This window comes from Meles meles, chromosome 14, assembly GCF_922984935.1.
Source record: "Meles meles chromosome 14, mMelMel3.1 paternal haplotype, whole genome shotgun sequence".
NCBI lineage: Eukaryota > Metazoa > Chordata > Mammalia > Carnivora > Mustelidae > Meles > Meles meles.
In genome coordinates, this window is record NC_060079.1 from 68,191,016 (window position 1) to 68,214,429 (window position 23,414).

The 23,414-nt window shown below is 36.2% G+C and overlaps 1 protein-coding gene and 1 non-coding gene across 2 annotated transcripts in view; one reads left to right on the forward strand and one right to left on the reverse strand.

Moving 5' to 3' along the window:
- Positions 1 to 23,414, forward strand: part of GPC5 (glypican 5) — a 1,459,668-nt gene that overhangs the window by 578,227 nt on the left and 858,027 nt on the right. The gene's annotated exons all lie outside the window — the stretch shown is intronic.
- Positions 12,408 to 12,514, reverse strand: LOC123925373. The gene has a single exon (XR_006814975.1). It is a non-coding gene; the product is annotated as a U6 spliceosomal RNA (small nuclear RNA).

The following is a 23,414-nucleotide window of genomic DNA, read 5'->3' on the forward strand; positions in this document are numbered from 1 at the left end:
CTTATTTTCCTCATAAGTAAAATTGAAATAATCATAACACATCTGACAGGGTTTTTGTTGCTGAATTATATATACTATATAATATTTTATTGTGGTATATAATAATATTTTAAAGTTTAATTTTATTTTTTCAGTGTTCTAAGATTCATTGTTTATACACCACAGCCAGTGCTCCATGCAATATGTGCCTCCATAATACACCACCAGGCTCACCCATCCCCCCACCCCCTCCCTTCCAAAACCCTCAGTTTGTTTCTCAGAGTCCACAGTCTCTCATGTTTCGTCTCTCCCTCCGATTTCCTCAACTCACTTTTCCTTTCCTTCTCCTAATGTCCTCCATGTTATTCCTTATGCTCCACAAGTAAGTGAAACCATATGATAACTGACTTTTTCTGCTTGACTTATTTTACTCAGCATAATCTCTTCCAGTCCCGTCCATGTTGATACAAAAGTTGGGTATTCATCTTTTCTGATGGAGGTGTAATATTCCGTTGTATATACGGATCATATCTTCTTCATCCATTCGTCTGTTGAAGGGCATCTTGGTTCTTTCCACAGTTTGGTGATTGTGGCCATTGCTGCTATGAACATTGGGGTCCAGATGGCCCTTCTTTTCACTACATCTATATCTTTGGGGTAAATACCCAGTAATGCAATTGCAGGGTTATAGGGTAGCTGTATTTTTAATTTCTTAAGGACTCTCCACTCTGTTTTCCAAAGTGGCTGCACCAGCTTGCATTCCCACCAACAATGTGAGAGGGTTCCCTTTTCTCCACACTTATTGTTTCCTGTCATGTTAATTTGGGCCATTCTAACTGCTGTAAGTTGGTATCCCGATGTGGATTTTGATTTCAATCTCCCTGATGGCTAATGACGATGAACATATTTTCATGTGTCTGTTAGCCATTTGTATGTCTTCTTTGGAGAAGGATCTGTTCATGTCTTCTGCCCTTTTTTTGACATGATTATCTCTTTTGTGTGTGTTGAATTTGAGGAGTTCTTTATAGATCTTGGATATCAGCCCTTTGTCTGTAGTGTCATTTGTGAATATCTTCTCCCAAACCCAAAGAGGGTTGCCTCTTTGTTTTGTTGACTGTTTCCTTTGCTGTGCAGAAGCTTTTATCTTGATGAAGTCCTAAAAGTTCATTTTTGCTTTTGTTTCCTCTGCCTTTGGAGATGTGTCTTGAAAGAATTTGCTGTGGCAGATGTCAAAGAGGTTACTGCCTATGTTGTCCTCTAGGATTTTGATAGATTCCTGCCTCCCGTTGAGGTCTTTTATCCATTTCATTGTGTATGGGGTAAGAGAATGGTATGAAGAATGTATATTCTTCTATATATAGCTGTCCAATTTTCCCAGCACCATTTATTGAAGAGACTGGCTTTTTTCCACTGGATATTTTTTCCTGCTTTGTCGAAGATTATTTGACCATAGAGTTGAGGGTCCATATCTGGGCTCTCTACTTTGTCCCACTGGTCTATGTGTCTGTTTTTGTGCCAGTACCATGCTGTCTTGGTGATCACAGCTTTTTTCTCTTTGAAAAATACCGGTGGAATTTTGATCGGAATGGCATTGAAAATATAGATTGCTCTGGGCAGTATAGACATTTTAACAATGTTTATTCTTCTGATCCGTGAGCATGGAATGCTTTTCCATCTTTTTATGTCTTTTCAGTTTCTTTCATGAATGTTCTGTAGTTCCTTGAGTACAGATCCTTTACCTCTTTGGTTCCGTTTATTACCAGGTTATCTTATGGTTCTTGGTGCTATAGTAAATGGAATTGATTCTCTCATTTCCCTTTCTATATTTTCATTGTTAGCGTATAAGAAAACAACTGATTTCTGTGCATTGATTTTGTATCCTGTCACAATTCTGAATCGCTGTATGAGTTCTAGTAATTTGTGGGTGGAGTCTTTTGGGTTTTCCATATAAAGTATCATGTCATCTGTGAAGAGAGAGATTTTGACTTCTTCATTGCCAATTTGAATACCTTTTATTTCTTTTTGTTGTCTGATTGCTGTTGCCAGGAGTTCTAGTACTATGTTGAACAAGATCAGCGAGAGTGGGCATCCTTGTCCTGTTCCTGATCTCAGTGGGAAGGCTGTCAGCCTTTCCCCACTGAGGAAGATATTTGGTGTGGGTTTTTCATAGATAGATTTTATGAAGTTGAGGAATGTTCCTTCTATCCCTATACTCTGAAGAGTTTTAATCAGGAACGGATGCTGTAATTTGTCAAATGCCTTTTCTGCATCAACTGAGAGGACCATGTAGTTCTTCTCTCTTCTCTTACTGATTTGTTCTATCACATTGATTGATTTGCAAATGTTGAACCATGCTTGCATCTCAGGGATAAATCCCCCAGATCATGGTGGATAATCTTTTTAATGTACTGTTGGATCCTATTAACTAGGATCTTGTTGAGAATCTTGGCATCCGTATTCATCAGGGATATTGGTCTGAAATTCTCCTTTTTGATGGGGTGTTTGCGTGGTTTGAGGATCAAGGTAATGCTGGCTTCATAAAAAGTCTGGAAGTTTTCCTTCTGTTTCTTTTTTTTGAAACAGCTTCAGGAGAACAGGTTGAATTTTTGGTAGAATTCTGCAGGGAATCCGTCAGGTCCTGGGCTCTTGTATTTTGGGAGGTTTTTGATCACTCCTTCAATCTTGTTACTAATCAAGTTGCCAGTTTCTTCCGGTTTCAGTCTTGGAAGTTTATAGGTTTCTAGGAATGCATCCGTTTCTTCTAGGTTACTTAACTTATTGGCATATAACTGTTGATAATAATTTCTGATGATTGTTTCTATTTCCTTGGTGTTAGTTGTGATCTCTCCCTTTTCATTCATAATTCTATGAATTTGGGTCCTCTCTCTTTTCTTTTGGATTAGTGGCCAGTGGTTTATTGATCTTATTGATTCTTTCAAAGAACCAGCTTCTAGTTTTGTTGATGTGTTCTACTGTATCTCTAGCTTCTAACTCATTGATCTTTGCTCTAATCTTAATTATTTACCTTCTTGTGCATGGGGTTGGCTTAATATGTTGTTGATTTCCCAGTTCTGTGAGGTGTAAAGAGAGCCGGTATATTTGGGATTTTTCAATTTTTTTGAGTGAGGCTTGGATGGCTATGTATTCCCCCTTAGGACCACCTTTGCCATCACAAGTAGGCAGAGAGGCAGGCAGAGAGAGAGCGGGAAGTAGGCTCCCTACTGAGCAGAGAGCTGATGTGGGCTCCATCCCAGGAGATCATGACCTGAGCCGAAGACAGAGGCTCTAACCCACTGAGCCACCCAGGTGCCCCCCAAATATTCTTGAGCAGGATGGTCAAGCAGGATGGTGTTTGAATTCCTTCCAAACTTTTTCTTGTGGTTGAGTTGCAGTTTCAAAGCATTGTGGTCTGAGAATATGCAAGGAATAATGTCAATCTTTTGGTATCATTTGAGCCCTGATTTGTGACCCAGTATGTGGTCTATTCTGGAGCAAGTTCCATGTGCTCAAAGTTCCAAGTTCTCAAAAAGAATGAGTATTCTGTTGTTTTAGGGTGGAATGTTCTGTATAGATCTATGAGGTCCATCTGGACCAATGTGTCATTCAAAGTTCTTGTGTCTTTATTGATTTTCTGTTTAGACGATCTGTCTATTACTGAGAGTGGCAAGTAAGATCCCCTACAATTAATGTATTCATATCAATATGACTCTTTACTTTGATTAACAGTTGGCTAATGTACTTGGCTGCTCCCATATTAGGGGCATAAATATTCACAATTATTAGATCTTCTGGGCGGATAGACGCTTTACGAATGATGTAGTGTCCTTCTTTATCTCAGACTACAGTCTTTAGCTTAAAATCTAATTTATCTGATATAAGAATCGCTACCTCAGCTTTCTTTTGAGGCCTGTTGGCATGAAAGATGGTTTTCCATCCCTTCACTTTCAGTCTGGATGTATCTTTAGGTTCCAAATGTGTCTCTTGTAGACAGGATATGGATGGGTCCTGTCATTTTATCCAGTCTGCAACCTTGTGCCATTTTATGGGAGCATTTAGGCCTTTCATGTTGAGAGTGATTATTGAAAGATAAGTTTTTATTGACATCATGTTGCCTGTGAAGTCCTTGTTTCTATAGATTGTCTGTAAATTTCTATTCTATGTCACTCCTGGGTTCTTTCTTCTTTTATAGAACCCCTTTAATATTTCTTGTAATGCCAGCTTGGTGGTCACATACTTTTTAAACCTTGCCAGTCTTGGAAGCTCTTTATCTCTCCATCCATTTTGCATGTCAGCCTTGGTGGATAAGGTATTCTTGATTTCATGATCTTCTCATTTAATGCCCTGAATATGTCTTGCCAGTCCGTTCTGGCTTGCCAGATTTCTGTGGACAGGTCTGATGTTATTCTGATGGTCCTTCCTCTGTACGTAAGGAATCTCTTCCCCCTAGTTGCCCTTAAGACCTCCTGTCTGAAATTATGATTCATAAATATCGCAGTTAAGTGTCTGGAGGTCTTGTGTGTGTGTGTGTGTGTGTGTGTGTGTGTGTGTGTAGATCTTTCTAGATTTATTAATCTTGGGGTTGTCCTTTCTGCCTCTAGGACATGAACGATTGTTCCATTCCCCAGATTAGGGAAATTTTCATCCAGAATTTACTCAACTATATCTTCTAGTCTTCTCTCTGGATCCTCAGGGATCCCAGTAATTCTGATGTTGGAACGTTTCATGGTGTCATTTATTTCCCTAATTCTGTTTTCATGGCTTCTCCTGATCCTTGCTTTCTATCAGTTTGTCTTCTAGATCCACTAATTCTATCTTCTGCCTCTGTTACCCTAGCTGGTAGAGTATTTAGATTAGATTGGATCTCATTGATAGCATTTTTTAGTACTGCCAGATCAGCCCTCACTTCCACCCTTAGATGCTCTATGTTGCCACTAATAGTCTTCTCCAACCTAGCCATTGCCTGGAGAGTTGTTACCCTGAATTCCCTTTTCAACATTCTGTTTATGTCCATATCCAATAGTTCTGTGGCAGAGGCCACAATCTCTGAATTTTTCCTCAGTTGGGTGTTCCTCCTCCTAGTGGTTTTGGTGAGAGGTGGTTGAGGGGATGTATAGCTGAAAATACCAACCAGGATCCAGGCAAGGTGCACCAAGTCTCCAGTGTGGGCAGGGTTCGGCAGGGTTCAGCAAGGAAGGCTCCTCTGTTCTGTGTAGCATCAGACAGGATGATTTGTATAATAATATTTATATACTCTGATTATAGTCATAATATGCTATTAAATATTATGCACATATTATTGTAAATAAGATATATTTTGTTATAACTGTGCTATTTGACTATATTAACTGTATATTCAAAAATTGAGGCTTGACTAAACAGTGATAAAGCCTTAGATGTTTATAGAAATCTTTTGATACATCCCATCAAAGAGGAGTTAAACTACAAAGAAGTTGGAAGTCATGGTTTCAGAAGACAATATTAAAAGTCAGCCAAGAGGGCAAAAAGGCTCCTTACATACTTGAATTGTCTACATGTGTGTCTCTCCAGAAGGCCAATGCATCCATTGCTAGTACATTTGGTGTAAGTTTTGAAAACACATAGTGTTTTTTTACTTAGTAGGGTTTCTGTTTTATACACCGACTTTTCCGATTCTTAAAACAATAATCCATGATCTTTCTCATGTTGACTTTAAAAAACTTGATCTGGCAATTTAATATTTGCCTGAATAAGTGATTAAAAATTTTTTCATGCAGTTAAATCAAGTATTTTTCCTCTGATATGAAGCAGCTCATAATGTTTTGTTGTTGTTGTTGTTGTTGTTTTTTTCCTGTTTCATTATTCAGCTGACCAGTGGTTTGGTGACTATATTGACAAAATAAATGACAAAAAGAGTCCCACCATATATTTCTGGGGGTCGTTTAATTTTTTTTTCCTTAAAAAGAAAACACAAAATAACATCGTGATAATTGTTAACATAATCTAGACTTTCAATTGAAATATAGTTCAGTTGGAATAGATTTCTTTCTATATGACTAAGATAAAGTTTCTTTTTTCTTCTCATCATGTCAAATGAAAATAGCTATGCAAATTTTTAGCAAATTTTGAGAGGAGTTTTGGTATGGTCTGAAAAATATGGGCCATATAAAAAATTCATAGAAGCTTACCTCATTGATAAACATTTTGAGAACAGCTGAAACAGAGCCATGATTTTTACCTAAATTGACAGTCTAATTGGGATAATATGATCAAAAATATAAACCCAATATGCAGCTGACCAAATATATCTATATATAGCTATATATTTATATCTATGTATAGATCTACATATTATTTATTTTCTATTATTTTTCATGATCCAGGAAGACAACCCTCTGCTCCTGTACCCAAATCATTTTCTGTTTGTCTAAATGACTTTAATTTTCCTTTTAATGCTTATCATTTCCTGACCTTATAATATATGTTTGTTTTTAAAAATTTTTCCTAAATCCCCACAGTCTGGAATAGAGCCTAGCATTTAATATGCATTAAATGAATATTTGTTGAATAAATAAGGATGGGAAGAGAGTAAACTAGCATTGCTTTAAAATCTCAGCTCCAAATAAAAAGCCACAAGGGAAGCAGGAATTATAGGTGTTTATGTACCATTGAGCTTTTTTCATATTCTCAATTCTGCTTAGTTGTTTCTTGGGGGAATTAACTGTAATGATGATTAATGGTTCCTTTACAAAATGCTGGGTAGGGAAATAGTCCAAAATGAGTGAAACTACTGATATTACATAAAATGACATTTTGGAGTGTTTTAACCATGAATTGCCTCTAAAGGCAATATTGAATATAATGAGATAATTACAGTTTTTGGTGCTAGATAAAACTAGATTGAAATCTTAATTACCTTTATTTCATTATGACCAAAAAAATCCGTAAAAAGAGAAACCAGCCTCCATTTTTATGATAGAAGTGAAGAGAAAAAGGGGTCTAAAAAAGATTTTTTTTTCAGCCAGAAAATATTAAGTCTGAAAGAATTTGAAAAGAAATTCAGTATTAGCTTGCATTTTTTTGGTATGCATTATCCCTGATAGGTTCTAAGTGGAAAGTAAAGAAAGCTGGCCATGAAACTTCATGTCATAACACCTGTCTTCCTATAACATGGAAAATGATAGAAAAACATTACAAAAGCTTTTAAAAAATAAAGTAAGTGAGAAAGAAACATGGGGCCCCTGTTGAAAGTAAGATTATAATAGGAAATGAGGAGCGTGTACTAATGTGTTTATGTTTGCAAGTTTGGTGAGTTCTTCGTACCCAGCTGTTAATTCCAGCTGTCTGGATATCTGAGTCCATGTGTATAATATTCACAGGGAGGATTTTAGGTAGTGTGCTTGAATTATAGCAACAAATACAACTTTTTTTTTTTTAATTTTTTTTGGCATTGGGAAAAGGTAATTTAAAGCCTAGATCTTCCCTATTAAAAAACAAACAAACTAACTAAAAGGAATACCATATTTAGGCAATTTCAGGTATTAGTCATCAGAGGATGGCTTTAACAGATTACTTTTATGGTGGTGTCTACTTTAGGAGGAACATGATGAAGACTCTTATTTTGATAAGGGGCAAGAGGAGGGAGAACTCTTGAGACTGAACAAAGCAAAAATTGTTAAGATTCAGTTGAGTCAGTGCCACGCCCCTGAGTCCAAAAGGCAGAAGAAAGGGGGTAATGGGCTTGGCGATGGCAGTGGGGAGGCAGAGGCAAGCATAGCCTGTTTTCCAGGTTAACATTCAGAGAATTAGATATGTTACACAAATAATTTTTCCAATATTTAATTTTAAATCTCAAACAAATATTTTTCCTAATGTTTTAAGTAGAGTTTGTGACATATGACTTGACCATTTCTACAAAAATTAGGACATCTTTTTCCAAACTGTGCTATTTAAAACCCAGTGTTTTTAGAAATATTTAAAGGATCACACAAAGAAAACATGGCTTCATGGTCAAATAGCTTGGAGAAATCCCGCACATACCATTTTTACGCACGTGTTAGAGGATAATAGTGGCTCCAAGAAGTCGCCGAAAGGAAATTAGCTTAACTTGATTTAATTTCGTATTTTTAAAATACATTTGATTATAGAACTCATTTTTGTAGAAAACATTTTGGAAGATACTAATTTTTTTAAGGAGCACAGTTGGGGGATTAAAGGCATCATTTTTAATAATCCTTTATTACGGTTCTTCTCAAACTTTAATATGCCTATGAATCTCCTAGGAAACTTGGTAGAGTGCAGATTTGGCTTTAGCATTTGCTGGAGGTGGGAATGGGAGTCCCCATTTCTAACCGGGTCCCTGGTGTATGCCCAGCCTGCCCGTCTGGAGGCCACACTTTGAACAGCATCGTTCTGTTGCACCATGGTTCTTAAACTCCACAGAGATTGTTGAGACATGGAAAGATGGAAAGACTTTTGCATTAGTGACTTCGGCCTCTTAGGCTAATGACGCGAAACAAATCGTTAGGATGGAATCTTTTAATTTCAGCCTTGATTAGCATCAGGATTACCGAGTGAAGGTAAAAGATAGACAGAGATAGATAGATAGAGCAAGCCCCTGTCGTATAGCAATTAACAAAAAGAACACTTGAAGAAGAGTCTGCTCCATAGCTCCAAGACCATTCTCCTCCAGACCGGACATATGAAACGGGAGATGTGGAAAGAGAAGATTCCTGATAGGGCTGGTTTAACAGAGCCCGTGCACCTGTTCTGTTCCTTCTCTCTCCTTCCCTCTATCCCTCCCTCCTTTCCGTCCCTCTCTCTCTTTCCTTTTCTTTCTCTTCTTTCTTTTTTGGTTCTTTATTGTCCCCTCTTTCTTCCTTTTTGTTTTTTTTTTAGTTGTTATTCAGATTGTTGTAATCTTATTTCTAAAAAAAAATCTATGCATGCAATCTGGAAATATATACAAATTATATTACTCTGCATGAATCTGTATCAATAAGAAAAACTTGCTTTTTTTCCGCTCTGACAAATGATAAGGCAATTTTCTGCCCCTAGAACTATCACCTCTTTGCGAGCTAATACTATTAGGTTTATTCTGTCTGATTGGCCTTTGAGTTGGAGTCAATTTATTGAGCATTTACTGTGAATCAGAAATCATGCTGGTATTTTATGTATATTAATTAGCTTAGGGCTCACCCTTCCCCAAGTTTTAATGTAGGGGTTTTAATCTCTATTGATATGGTAAAATGAGGTCTGCTGTGTATTAGCAAGTCTAAGTCATACCTAGGTCATATGAGTAGTGAAACCAGTCTTTGAACCCAGTGAGCTAACGAAGTTTGTACTTGTAGCAACTATGACAAAGGAGAGTATAAACATTTGATATCTGCAAGGAGTTTGCTTCATCCTGCAAGTGCAATGTAAATTTGGGTGGAGGGTATTTGTTCTCTATTTACAATGCTATTGCAAACATTATACCACAGTTCTTCCTTTGCCCATTATTTACAATAGCTGCAATTTAATATCATCTCAAGAGCTCACATTAAACTATACAGAATCCCCAAGATTAAAGAAAAATATGCTGTGATTTTATCTCTAATTCTTTTTGGGGGATGAGAATTTGAACTCTTCTGAGTTTTATGGGTATCCTATATATGTTCATGGACATAAAATTAATTCCCTGTGTCTCAAGGGTAGCACAGACATAAAAAGGCCAATTACAATTTTATGAATAGGAAATATAAGATCCGGGGCTTCGATTTTCTCTATTGTTGCATTCTAAATAACAGCGCTGTTTCTAGGGAATACTTACATCCTTTCTGACACAGAACAACTAGGAAACTTTCATTAGAGAAAAATCAAAGCAGATGCAATGTGAGTCCCCATATAGTGCAAGTCATGTTAAAATAGATTCCAAACTGGTGTCTTGTTTTGATGAAAACTCAGAAGACAATTTGGAGACTGTTTGTCAGACTCCAGAGACTGGGGCACAGATGGAGTTCTGAATTAAGTGACTTTGTATTTTGAGATTTGAAATGAGCCCTAGTCCCAAATGTATATTTCAATGATTGTGAACTAATTGGATGTGGTAATTGATTATTAAAAGGTTTATATTCTTAAAATCGTGAGGTTCAAAAGTAGTCATTTAGACATTTGTAGCAAAAGTAAAGATGTAAATTTTATCTCTAGATTAATATATGTAGACAGAATTGAATGAGCCATATTTTGGTTGGTACAGCCACAGAATATTCTGGATGCGAAGGAAATTCCTTGAGATACCAAAAATTTAAATATTTTAAATAGTTTAATATGGACAACAAAATTTACTTCTTGCTTCCCTGTTGTACTGACCAATTTTGAAATGAATGCTATTTAGACTTTTTCTGGTTGACCAAAAAACATCCCGAACGCTAACTCATTCAACAATACTCATTTCACAAAGATGCAATGTATACCTACAATGTGCCATGCTGTGTTCTTGGTTTCATCAACACAAAACACATGCCTCTGCCTTTGGAGAGAGAAAGGCAGCTTATCTAATACATATAAAAGTGGCCTATATTTCAGGCTAAAAAATATGGAGGATCAAGGAAGCTAGAGGTCCCACCCCGCAAGCACTCCGGTGTGGCTGGAAAGAGGACACGGCAGCAAAGGGCAGTAGGAGGTCATTGGGATCTCGCCGGGTCATGATCCACATTTGTGACAAAGTCCTCACTCCCATGTAGGTTATGGAGGGAGGCATTGTGTTTTGCTAAAATGTGAATGTTTGTTTGCTTTCAGCTTACCCGTGTATACTCATGAATACTCTATTCGTGTGTTAGAACATTTGCTCACAGGGACGCCTGGGTGGCTCAGTGGGTGAAAGCCTCTGCCTTCAGCTCAGGTCATGATCCCAGGGTCCTGGGATCGGGCCCCGCATTGGGCTCTCTGCTCAGCAGGGAGCCTGCTTCCTCCTCTCTCTGTCCATCTGTCAAATAAATAAAATCTTAAAAAAAAAAAAAAGAACATTTGCTCACAATTGGGCACCCAGAAGGCTCAGGTCTGGTGGAGACTGAGGGAGGATTGAGAAGGGAAGCAAGGGAGTAGAGCAAGGTCATGTCCTCTTCCCTTTATCACTCACTCAGTCTCTCCTTCTACAAATCACTGTAATTTTCAAACTTCCCTAATGCAGGCTTAAGTCCTACCCTGGAGCTGTGGTAGAGTAGACGTCTCTATTTTCCTTCCCACTCTCTCTCATCCCCCCCCCCCTTAATGAATGTGTGTCAAAGATTCTATCAACTCATTAATTAATGAGACAACCAGTAGGTGTTAAACTGGCTCAGAGAGAACTCAGGTACCACACAGGTACATCCAAATAGGGAATGCTGGAATGAATTTATCCTTCTCACTTCTGATTCTTGTGGCTCTGCAAGTACATCTAAAACCAAAGAGGAACTCTTTATGGCCTATGCTAAAATAACTTGGCATAAGTAGGCTGTATTTTCCTAGATTTTTACTTTGCCTGCTAATATACCTCTTTTCTGTTAGAAGAACAAAGACCCTCTTACATCTCCTTGGGGATTATAGCCCCCTTTTTACAAACCATTCTTTTTCAAATAACGATAGCACCGGCTGATATGTAAGTGCCCTTGTGTCTGAAGACTGTGTCAAGTACCCTACAAACACTGCGTTCCTGTAGCTACACAGTATCTGCATGGGGTAAATGCTGCCAACCCTCTCCTACTTTTACAGATCAGGAAAGCAAGACTCCCCAAGGTTCATACATTGAACCCTGACGTCATGGCTGGTACACATCTACAAACGGAGTCCAGACTGCAAAACTCCCTAATTAATCGACATCCTCAGACATGCCCCAACAGCAGTTAAGGTTTATGGGATCTGGGGAACATCCAGATTTTATACCTGTATCCTCTGAACACCTTACCAAAGAGGCTTGGACCAAAGTGGATGAGGTGGGCCAGGCTAGGAGGTGTAGAGGATGCTAAAAACATGGTTCCTGGCTGTGCCTTTTTGCTCTTAACAGAAATATTTGGAGAATTGGAAACAAGTTAAGGCAGGAAGGAATTTGCAAAGATGAGTTTACAAGTTTGATTTGCTTCTGTAAACTGTAAGGAATTAAACAGGCTTTCAGGAGGAAAGTGACCTTGTTCATTAGCATAAATTGAACATACGTTAATATTGGAGCTCCCATTCTAATTAAGATGGGAAACAGAACAGTGGCAGGCTGATGACATTGAGCATACGAGGCATTCTGTTTTATCATGTGTAGAAATAGACCCAGTGATGGCCAGTTAGTTTATGATAGAAACTGATTAGGTCTCACATTTCTTGGCTATGCATATTTGTTCTTTCTCCAGTTCATTGTAATGAAATGAAATGTATTTAGGTTTCCCATAAATGAAAACGGTAAAATTATGACATGTTCAATTCACGTTTTACTTTCTTTTTTTCCCTAAACTATGGAACGCCTCATATATTTGCATGTCAAATTTCTTGCGCGGGGGTCATGCTAACCTCTGTGTCGTTCCAATTTTAGCGTATGTGCTGCGGAAGCGAGCACTCACATTTTTTTTAATGGTAAGTTAATTCCATAGATCTACAAAGAAATGCTGTTTTTCCTCCCCGTTCCTTCCCTAAATTCTCTTGTGCATACCAGTTATTTAGGAGAACAGAGGGAGCATGTTAACAGGCATGCATGCACGTGCACACACACACACACACACACACCCCCATTAGAAGTTGCCAACTATCAGATGGGAGAGAATGCTGAACTCACAAACTGGAAATTTCTTCCATGTCCTAATGCATAGGTTAGAATACCTATTTTATTCAGGTTTGATTTATTTAAAATATATTTATTTATACATAGGTCAGTTTATACAGAAGTATACTTGGACACAGGTTATATTTAATTTACCGTTTAGTATGGGTGTTTCCAAAATGTGAAAGTTGATTTAATAATATTCCCAGAAGGGAATTATGTAGTTTGGACACATCTTTTCTAAAGCATATTTTACATGCCTTCAACTAACTTTATTACTTAAAAATCACAGTACCTAAATCCTAGATGACTTCATCAGATAACAACAATGTAGTTAAGCACTGTGTACCATACAAATTAGTTTTAAATTTTTTTCTAAATGACTTATTGATTGTTAGTTGTCATTTAAAGGAAATAATTATACCTTCTGTTTTAAATTTTTTGATAGTTTTACAAGCTTTCTACTGCTGCTGCTCCAAATTAGTGCAAATCTAGTGGCTTCATGTAGTATGACAGTCCTAAAGGCCAGAAATCTGAAATAAGTCATCTGGGCTACCATTACAGGTTGTGTTCCTTCTGTTGTCTCAAGGGACAACAGGCTCTCTGGACAAAGGCTGTCTGTTGCAGCCTTTTCCAGCTTCTAGAGGCTGCCTGCTTTCCTTGGTTCCTGACCACAACAGTGCCAACTCTGCTTCCATCATCATGACTCCTCTGACTCTTAGACTCCTACCTTTTTCCTCCCCTGACTTATAGAGACCCATGGCCCGGGTTTTGGGGAGGATTACGTTGGGCCCATGTAGATAAACCAGGTTCGTCTTCTCACTTCAAAAAAAATTTTTTTTTTAAAAGATTTTATTTATTTATTTGACAGACAGAGACCACAAGTAGGCAGAGAGGCAGGCAGAGAGAGAGGAGGAAGCAGGCTCCTTGCTGAGTCAAGAGCCTGATGTGGGGCTCGATCCCAGGACCCTGAGACCATGACCTGAGCAGAAGGCAGAGGCTTTCACCCACTGAGCCACCCAGGCGCCCCTCACTTCAAAATTCTTAATCACATCTGCAAAGTCCTTTTTTGCCATGTAAGGTAACATACTCATGGGGTTTTGGGGATTCAAATATGGAAATCTGTGGAGAGAGGGAAAACATTATTCTCTTTACTACAGTAATGCTCTGCTTTCTCTTTTTATTATTTGTTCTACAAACCTTTATTTGTAAGTTTCCTGCAATATATTTTAATGTAACTATATAATAATATTTTAAAATATTTGTCTATTTTAGAGAGAGAGAGAGAGTGTATAGTAGGTGGAGAGGCAGAGGGAGAGGAAGAGAATCTGAGACAGTCTCCCTGCTGAGCACAGGGCCCAGATGCAGGTCTCCATCTCACAACCCTGAGATCATGACCTGAGCTGAAATCAAGAGTCAGATGCTTAACTGACTGAGCCACCTGGGCGCCTCAATGTATAACAATATGTTTAATTAAAAAAAAAAAAAAAGCTAGTGGTCCCATGCCATGCAAATTAAATTAGAATGATGCATGAATTTTGAGTTGCTAATTTTCATTTGCTTGTTTCGTTATTCCATTACCATAATTTACGTAGTTTTTAAGACATAAAATATGGCAATTTAGTTACTTTATTGTTCTAAAATGATGACAATGTTTTTGAGTTCATACCCTTTCCAACCCAAATGAAGAGGTATAATGCTAGATCAAATCTAATAAAACAGTTCCTAATTTGATTAACCTCCATTACCTAATATACATTGATGTTTTTTCCAAGTGCCTTATTGAGAACTTGTCCCATGATTGATTTAAAGTTGACCACCAGTTCTTTCTCGTACTTCCCATTGAGGTGGGAAGTTCATTGCCTCTTTCCCTGAACCTGGGCTGGCTCTGTGACTGGCTTTTTCAAATCGATTGGAGTAGAAATGATGCCAAAGGATTTCATGTGTGGGTATCAAGAGATTCATGGTTTCCATTACACCCCTCTTGGACCACTCCCTCCATGTGACAAGAGAATCTTGGTTAGGGTCCTTTGGGATGGCCAGAAGACATCTAATACATTGGTTTCAGCAGTTAGCAAAGGACTTTTAGTTTTTGTTTGTTTGTTTGTTTTTTGTTTTAATTTTTAAACTTCATTATTTAGAGCTGTTTTAGGTTCACAGAAAAAAAAATTGAGTGGAAATTACAGTTTCCATATACCCTCTTCTCGACTATCCATGTCTAGCACCCAATAGCACACTTGTTACAATCGATGAGTTTACATTGAAATGTCATTATCACCAAAAGTCCATAGTTTACTCTAGGTTGAGTTTTTAGATTTTTATTCTTTCTTCACTTCAGGGATGGAAACAAATGTTCAGGGTTTCTGTTATCCCAATTAGCAAACTCTGGACTCTGGGACTTTGCAATGTCTTATGCTCTATCATGTTTTCTAATTACCTAGCCCTTCTTCATTTTTGTTCTTGAACCTCTGAATTTTTTTTATTCCCTTCTCATAAAACCTTATATTTTATGTAAGAACACTTGACCTTTGGTGCATGTGTTTTTTACTAAACTGCATTCTACTCTTTCACTATTCAGAAGTAGGGGGTAATCATGCAGGGATTACTTATTATTTGGCTATAACTTCTCAGAATATGTTTGCATTTATATCATCTTAAATGCCTCAGATGAGAAGACCACAAAAAAATCTCAATAATGAGGTACATCTGGAGGGTAAACAAGGAGGTTCAAAGTCATTGCAGAAAGATCATCAGTACTTTTACCACTTTGGCTAAAAAGAAAACAAATATCAGTACAAATCAAGGTCCCCAAGGGCAAACTGTTGTTTTTAAGTTAAAGACGTATGATGTATAGACATAGCTCTCTGAATGCCTATGCTCTAATATTATTTTATATAAAAGGACATACACATATGTGTTTTTGCTTGAAACTTTATTCACACAGTAGTATATGGTTGAGATCTTCCCATGTCTGTATATAATACCTTTTATAACAACTGTAGTTTTCATTTAAAAATGTATACACCCATTTATGCAGCCATGACAGATTGTTAAGATTTTTTCGTATTTTCATTGTTACAAATAATATTTGGATGAATGTCTTCTTAACTATAAATTTGTTTACTACTAAAGTATATATAAAATGCATTACCCTCTTTTGCATAAGGATATAGAGATTTATTTAAATAAAGTGCCCACTTTTACACATTGGAATTTTTCACATTTAACTTAGATTTCACTTTTGGGGGGAATTTCATCATTTTAATATTATAAATATATTTGCTGTAGGTAGATAGTGAATAGGTTGATAGAGTGATAGATTAATAGATTGATGGATCAATTCATAGAAAAATAATTTGTGAATGATTTTTCAGGTCTCAATTCTCCAATTTTATATTCTCCAATTCTATCATATACTGCCCTTTATTAAGAATCAAATATACCTGCAATAGTAAAATAAGAAAGAACTGATAGATTTTTATGGACTTGTAAATAAATACATGAATTATTGATTCAAATGTAGTTGTTGTAGTGATAGTAGTTGCCCTTTGTGTTGAACCTAAGTCATTCTATCCTTAAAATTTAAAGTAACTATTTACTTAAAATTTAAAGTAACTATTAAAATAATTTTAGCTATCCTAAACATGGAGTATAAAGAACTATGGTTTTCTTTAACTTTCTTTAACTTTAACTTGCTTTACTTTTTGTCGCTTAAGAGAAAACTCAGAGAAAAAAATATCTTGGTGTGTTTTTCAGAGCCTCTCTAACTGTACCTTAATTTGGGTCCTCATCAATAACAAAACAAATAAAGAATTCTCAAAGCTCTTTTTGTTACTTCATAACACAGAAAAAAAAGAGACATGTATCTAAGGATAACTTTGTCACATGGCCACAAAGGAGCCATCGAGGATGGCAGAGTGATACAATTTTATTGCGAAGGAACAGAAATCACTGAACTTTGAATTTAAAAAATCCATACATAATTACAAGCAATGCTTGTCAGGTTGCCATTGCCAATTTTAAAAGAATGAGTTACAATTTGAGAATGGAAATTATTAAAGAAAGAAGAAAATTTGTGCTATATCATTAATTCAGTATACCTTAAATTGTCACCAACCTTAATTACTTGGCATATTTAAAAAATATTTTAGAGCCTATTGCTCGCAGCGATTTGAAAGCAGTAGAAGCAAACTGCAAACTCTAGGTTAATTGTGTTTGAATTCTAAGACACTGACCAGACCTACTGAAAGCATAAAGGATATCTCAGTTTCTCCCCAGGAATTACTCCAGGGCTTGGAACAGGCTAAGTTCGTATTGGTCCCTCTTTGTAACCAGGCTACTCTTCAGATAAGGCGTAGCACTTTAGGCCATAGGACATGGCAGAACCTATTGCTTTGGAGATGTGATTTCTCCTGGAAATGGATGATAAATCACAATTATATAAACTGGGGGAAGACATAACATACCTATCAGCTGCATAATAATTATCATGGCAAGAGGAACCTATTGCATTTGCAAGATTAGAACTAACAGGCTTTTCAGAGTATGCAATAAATCAGTTTTGAAAATGCCAAGTCAAATCAGGTGTGCTAAGCTATTAAGTAGTGTTTGGTTTACAACAAAACCAGAAATTGAGTTATAGAATTTGCTTTAGACACTTCATTTGCAAAGTACATAAACAATACTAAAAGGTATGGCACATTTGCATACGCAACAATTTTATGCACTTGTTGGAAAAAAATTCAAACTGCAATGCAAAATAGGACTATTTGTATTTAAAGGGAATAAAATCAATTCACAAAATTAAATTTTTAAAGCTAATAATCACTCCTATAGTTTTAATATAATCTAGAAATTATATTTTTCTTTATAATTAGATAAAAGCATACAACTTAAGCAAAGCCATTCAAAATGCTCCCCTGTAAACTAATTCTGTGACCAAAGGACAGTCATACCTTCTTGGAAAATGAGACAGTTTTGCTGTGTCAGTAAGGTCTACATTTTTTTCTGGTCTCAGTTTTCTATAGCTATCCCTCAGGATTTATTACTAAAGTGAAAAGTGACTTTTAGTCATTTACTGCTTTTAATTTGTTTACATGACATGTTGCATAATATTTCATTAAGGAGAAAAGTTCCTCTTAAACGAACAAATGATATGCTAGACTCCAAGGTCTTTTTTTATTGCTAGTATCTATTCTATGTTGCTAAGAACAGCAAGAATTTATCATTATGTCTTAACATGTTTTCAAGTTTTGATGTTGGTGAAGCCATGCTTCTGTTTTTATATTTTAATTTTTTTCCACTTTACATGCTTTCTTATTTCCTAAAGATCAAGTGATGAAGTCAAAGAAAGAAGAATAAAATGATTAGGAAAGGAAGAATTATGTATTCTTTTGTTTGTTTGTTTATTGATTGGGGTTTATATTCTGTAGGGCATTTTTGTTATTAATTCATAACTGTTGACTGAGTAACTGACAATAAAGTGGTAGGTGTTCACTTGTAAGTCATATACTTTTAGGACCTGTTGGTGGGACTAGCTGATGAAATAATGTCTCTGCTCATTTGCATTGGTTTAGTCCATATCCAGTTTTTATATTTGGTTACTTATATATAACTCTAAAACCTTTCAAACATTTGTAGAAGTAAATGAGAGGGTTTCTTGACTATTAGAGGATGTTGTCATGTTTTAGTGTAATAATAACCAAATATGCCTAATCCTACAAAATGATTATTATAGAAACTTCAATGTTATTTCAATGAAGCTGTTAGTATTTAAGACATTTTCCTTGAATTTGACATGTGTGTTTGCACATTATTTGAATATCCATGTTGGTAGCAAATTTGTGGGTCAGTTGATTTTGTAAAATAGTAAACGTCCAGATTCCAGAAAACAATGTGGATTATCAAGATACATATTAACCTATTTGTGATGAAGGAGGAACTCTCCAATTCCATAATGGTTTACCATCTGACTCTGAAATCATGTTCCAAGGGGAATGAAAAGATTTCTTTTATTCTTTGTAGTTGAAGTACAATTTACCTGCAGTGCAATGCACAAATCTTAAACAGGCAATTTGGTGCATTTTAACAAATGCTAAATCTGTGTAATACACATTCCTCACCCTTCATTTAGCAAACATTTATTGAACACCAGGTGAGAGCCCCTACTTGCTAGAGATACAGTTATGAATCAGGTCAAATTATCACAGAGAGATATGGGGAGGAAGTCGAGAAAATGTGTCATTAAGTGATAGAACCTCTATTATGTAAGTATTTACAGGAAGGAGAAACAGCAAGAGAGTGGATCACTTCGATTTGGGCAAGCAGATTCAGAAAGACTGCCTATCAGAGGTGAGATTTGCCCTCCATGCTACCACTTCATGAATTGGCAGGGAAGTGAGAGATGCCAAATTTGCATTGTAATTCCCAGCAACCTGGGACCAAAGAAAGGCTCTTTCTTCAAATCAATTTCTTAAGTTCACTAATGGGTAAATGTCATAGTACTTGTTCAGTATCGTGAGATTCACTGCAATCCCGAAAACAATTGGGTTTACATCATTAATAATAACATTCTTATAAATTGCATTCCATAGTCACTTAAATTTCCAAATGAAAGTCTTGTGGGTTTGTTTTTTTTTTAAATTTCAAATGTCAAAGTTTGTTAGGTCCCATTAAAGAAAATGACCAAATGGTTGTCCAAATCAAATAAACTTGTTGCCAATTGAAAGGGCTGTGGGAAGGATAAAACATAGAGTGAAATCTTATTTTAAAAATCTTCCTTATTATTGATGAATGAAAGGTATCTTATTATTCCTACCATGTTTGGGTCTGAGAGAGAGATTATTGTAAATAAACTGAGAGGTTTGAAAATCAACTCTGCAGCAAATTTAAAATAAATAAGTTAAAAGAGCTTGGAGCTGAACTTTAAAGATGTGTTCAAAGCAAAAATATGATTTTCTTTTGAATCATTAGAATGAACAATTAAAAAGGTTTTTCCTGACTAGAAAGTTAAAAACATTAATGATATTTCATGAAGGAGTTCAGATACCATAAATTTAACATACAAAGTTTAATATATAAAAATTCATATAAAGAAGCTACTGATGAGAATGATGTTACTGGGAATTCTGTGCATTAATAAATTGATCTAAATAAATGAAATTGGCAGCTTATTACTTACCTCAAAGTTACTAAAATCTTAATTATTTAAGAGTGGCACTTTTGTTCAAAATTGATTTTTTGGGGAAATAATTAAATGGCTGAATATTACTAAGAGCTGCCATTTTTAAATCAAGAAAAATCATGCTCCAGCTCTGGTCTAAATTTAGCAGATTCCTTATCAGAATCTGACGGCTCAAACTCCAAGTTATAGGAACATAGACACAGAGGTTTTACAAAAATACCTCAGCAGAATTGGAATAAAACCAATGGCTCTATTTTATCACCATAAACGTTCACCAATGCCATTTTGCCACTTGTAATATGTTGGGCTATTAATAGAAAAGTTGTGGGATAGCCTGAGGTCGTTTCTCACTCTAAATCGTGTTTTTCAACCATGACTGCACATTGGAACCACCCGGGAGTTTTAAAAATTACTGATGTCAGGGTTCCACCCCTGGAGTTTTTGATGTAATTGGTCTGAGATGCAGCTGGACATCAGGACTGCCAGAAAGGTTGAAAAACACTGCTCTAGAGAAATGTGAAATGTGAGAAGCTTGGAGATTTTAAAGGAAACCCCAGAGACCACTGTGCTACAGAAATTACAGCAAAATAACTTGCTGTACATTGCTGAAAGATAGGACACATGGTGTCATGTAGAAAATGCCTCAAGAAGAACTTCTTCCAATATGTTACAGTGTTTATCATAGATTTAAAACAGTCTGTTCAGAGAACGTCTTACGAGAACAGCAACCAAAGCGATTCTCAATAAAACCAATTGTGTTGATAATTTTGGTTCATAAAATTTTGATGATGCAGAGAAAGTAGAGCCTCTCGAATCAGTGATGTTGTTAAATATCAAAATAACACTTTTGAGAGCAACTGAAAATTACATTACAACAAGGTATTTCTGTTATGTGATTGGGATCATTGCTTTACTTTTCCTTGATTTTTCTGTTAATGTAGTAACCAAATAGTTATGAGTTGTATTATTTTATAAGTGATCTCTAATCTCCGCAACATAAATGGGACCACAAAAAGTTTACCCCAGTTTCGGTGGAACCCATAAATAATTGCTTTCAGGGAATGTTTAAATGAAATTATTTCCCCGACTGCAAGGGTGATTGGTAAAGATTTGTCCTTAGTGAGTAATAAGAAGACTGTACTTGGATATAAAAATAGTAAAGAAATAATTAGGTTTTTTTTTTCTTAAAAAAAAAAAAAGCTTTCTAAGGAAAAAAAAAAAAAGCTAAATTCCATGTTTAGCAAAGTTAATGAGTCCCTAAATTCCTAAAGCTGTATATTGGTGTGTAAATGAGCACTCCAAACCAATAGAGAATAACCTTAATATTCATGGATATTTAGCTCCAACCTAATTTCTTCTTATCCTTCTATATCTCCTAGGTTTAAATCAAACATATGCTTTGGCTCCTAAAGTCCCCTAATAACTTTTACTTTTCTGACACCGTCCTTTATTAATGGGTTATTTTTTGAGAGGTCATTTATCTGGAACAAATTAAATTTACATTTTCAAAATTATACATTGGGTCAGTTGACTAGATCATTGATCTCTTCTATGTTTCCAGCTAACAAGTTTGGTTAACGATATATGGATGTTCAGAAATATTTGTTAAAAGTATACATTTTATTAATTGCTTTTTGAAGGAACTAGTGTAAGCTACTTATTTTTTAAGATGCTTGGTATTTTACATATTCATACTGTCAATTGTAGTGAATAATTTGCAAGACTGTAGCTGTGTGATCATTTTGGATTTCAGTAACTGAATATGTAAGAGTTGAAAAGACAGGATTTTAAGTATGGGCTAAAGAGTTTGAACTTTAAGTAATTAGCCAATAAAATTAAAAAAATATTCCACTTTTAGCGGAAGATTAGATTTTCTTTTGAGGGGGAATTTTTATAGAACAGATAGCATTTGAAAAATGGAGGCAGAAGCTTAAGGGGAAAAGATGGCTATAAACCTGGAAAGTTTTGGACCTGGAAGGACAGAATACTCAAGGACATGAAAATAGAAGTTACTCTGTAATGTTAGAGGCTAAGGGCTGCCATATGCTAATCTAGTCGTAGGTTATGCTAATTGCTCTCTGTCCAGTTGACCCTATGACGTGATTTGGATCAAGAAGGGGTTTCGTAAATACCTGCTAAATGAATGTTAGATGGTGGGATTGGGGGTGTGTGTATGGCTGAATGTGAGAGGATGTTGATGATTTACCCAGATTTTGTTACATTCGGTTTTGATAGAACAAACCTGGAAAGAGAAACAAAAGAAAATAGAAAAGATAAATGGATCCCAGAGAAGAGCAAAGCACCCTAAAAATGGTGCTCACCCAGGGTATCTATTGGCTTTCTTTCTTTCTTTTTTTTTTTTTTTTCAAGATTTTATTTATTTCTTTGACAGACAGAGATCACAAGTAGGCAGAGGCAGGCAGAGAGAGAGAGGGAAGCAGGCTCCCTGCTGAGCAGAGAGCCCGATGCAGGGCTCGATCCCAGAACCCTAGGATCATGACCTGAGCCCAAGGCAGAGGCTTTAACCCACTGAGCCATCCAGGTGCCCCATCTGTTGGCTTTCTTATTCCATTTCCAGCAGCTTATCCAGAGTAGAGGTTTCCAGAATTAATAGGTCCCCTTCCCCATTCTCCATTTCCCATATCACAGTCCTGAAGCCTCAGAGGAAAATTAGACCCTCTTCTGAGAGAGGGGTGGGCCAACGCTATGCAGTTTTCAGGAACATCTTTCAAATTACTCATTTTCACAAATGTTGACTAATCAGGCTGAGAAAATAAAATGAAAACAAGCAGACTTGGTTTGAGGGACGTCTGATTTGTTTCAGGATAGTGCTTCTGTAGTGACAAATGAATCCTGCTAGACATGCATGAGCTTGCTTCTAATCCAAGATAAATAAGATGTGTTTCACTGGAAAATTGCAGATATATCAAAGAGTAACTTGACAGCAAGCATACAGATTACTGTAAAAATGCCCCCCCTTTTTTTATGTGCATGTAATTCCTGCATCAATGCAAGAGGGTTAAATACCAGCTTTACTTAATACATTTTGTATCAACTTCTGTACAAAAAAATTTTTTTTGAAGTAAGAAGAGGAGAAAGAGGAGAACATTAATTCCAGATGGCTTTAATCAAATGTTAGAAAGTTGAACATTCATAGGCTTCCAAATATATGTTGGCTAGTTGACATTTACAAACACTTCACTAGGTAAGCTTTCTCCCTTAGCAATATTAGGGTTCTGGCAGCAAGTAAAGGATGTGTGAAATGAAATATGCCATTCAAAGATAGTAAAGAAAGAAGAGACTATTTGTAATCACTATTGGGGAAAATCACAAGAACCAAATCTTTCTATTTAAATGTCCTGTTAAAACATTGCAAAAAACCCATAGTCTGTTACTTAATGTATTCGTAACTACCAGCTCCATTTCTAACATTAAACTTGAAGGTCAGTTTTTGAGGGGCAAGTTATCTATTTAAATGAGGAAGCAGGGGCGCCTGGGTGGCTCATTCGGTTAAGC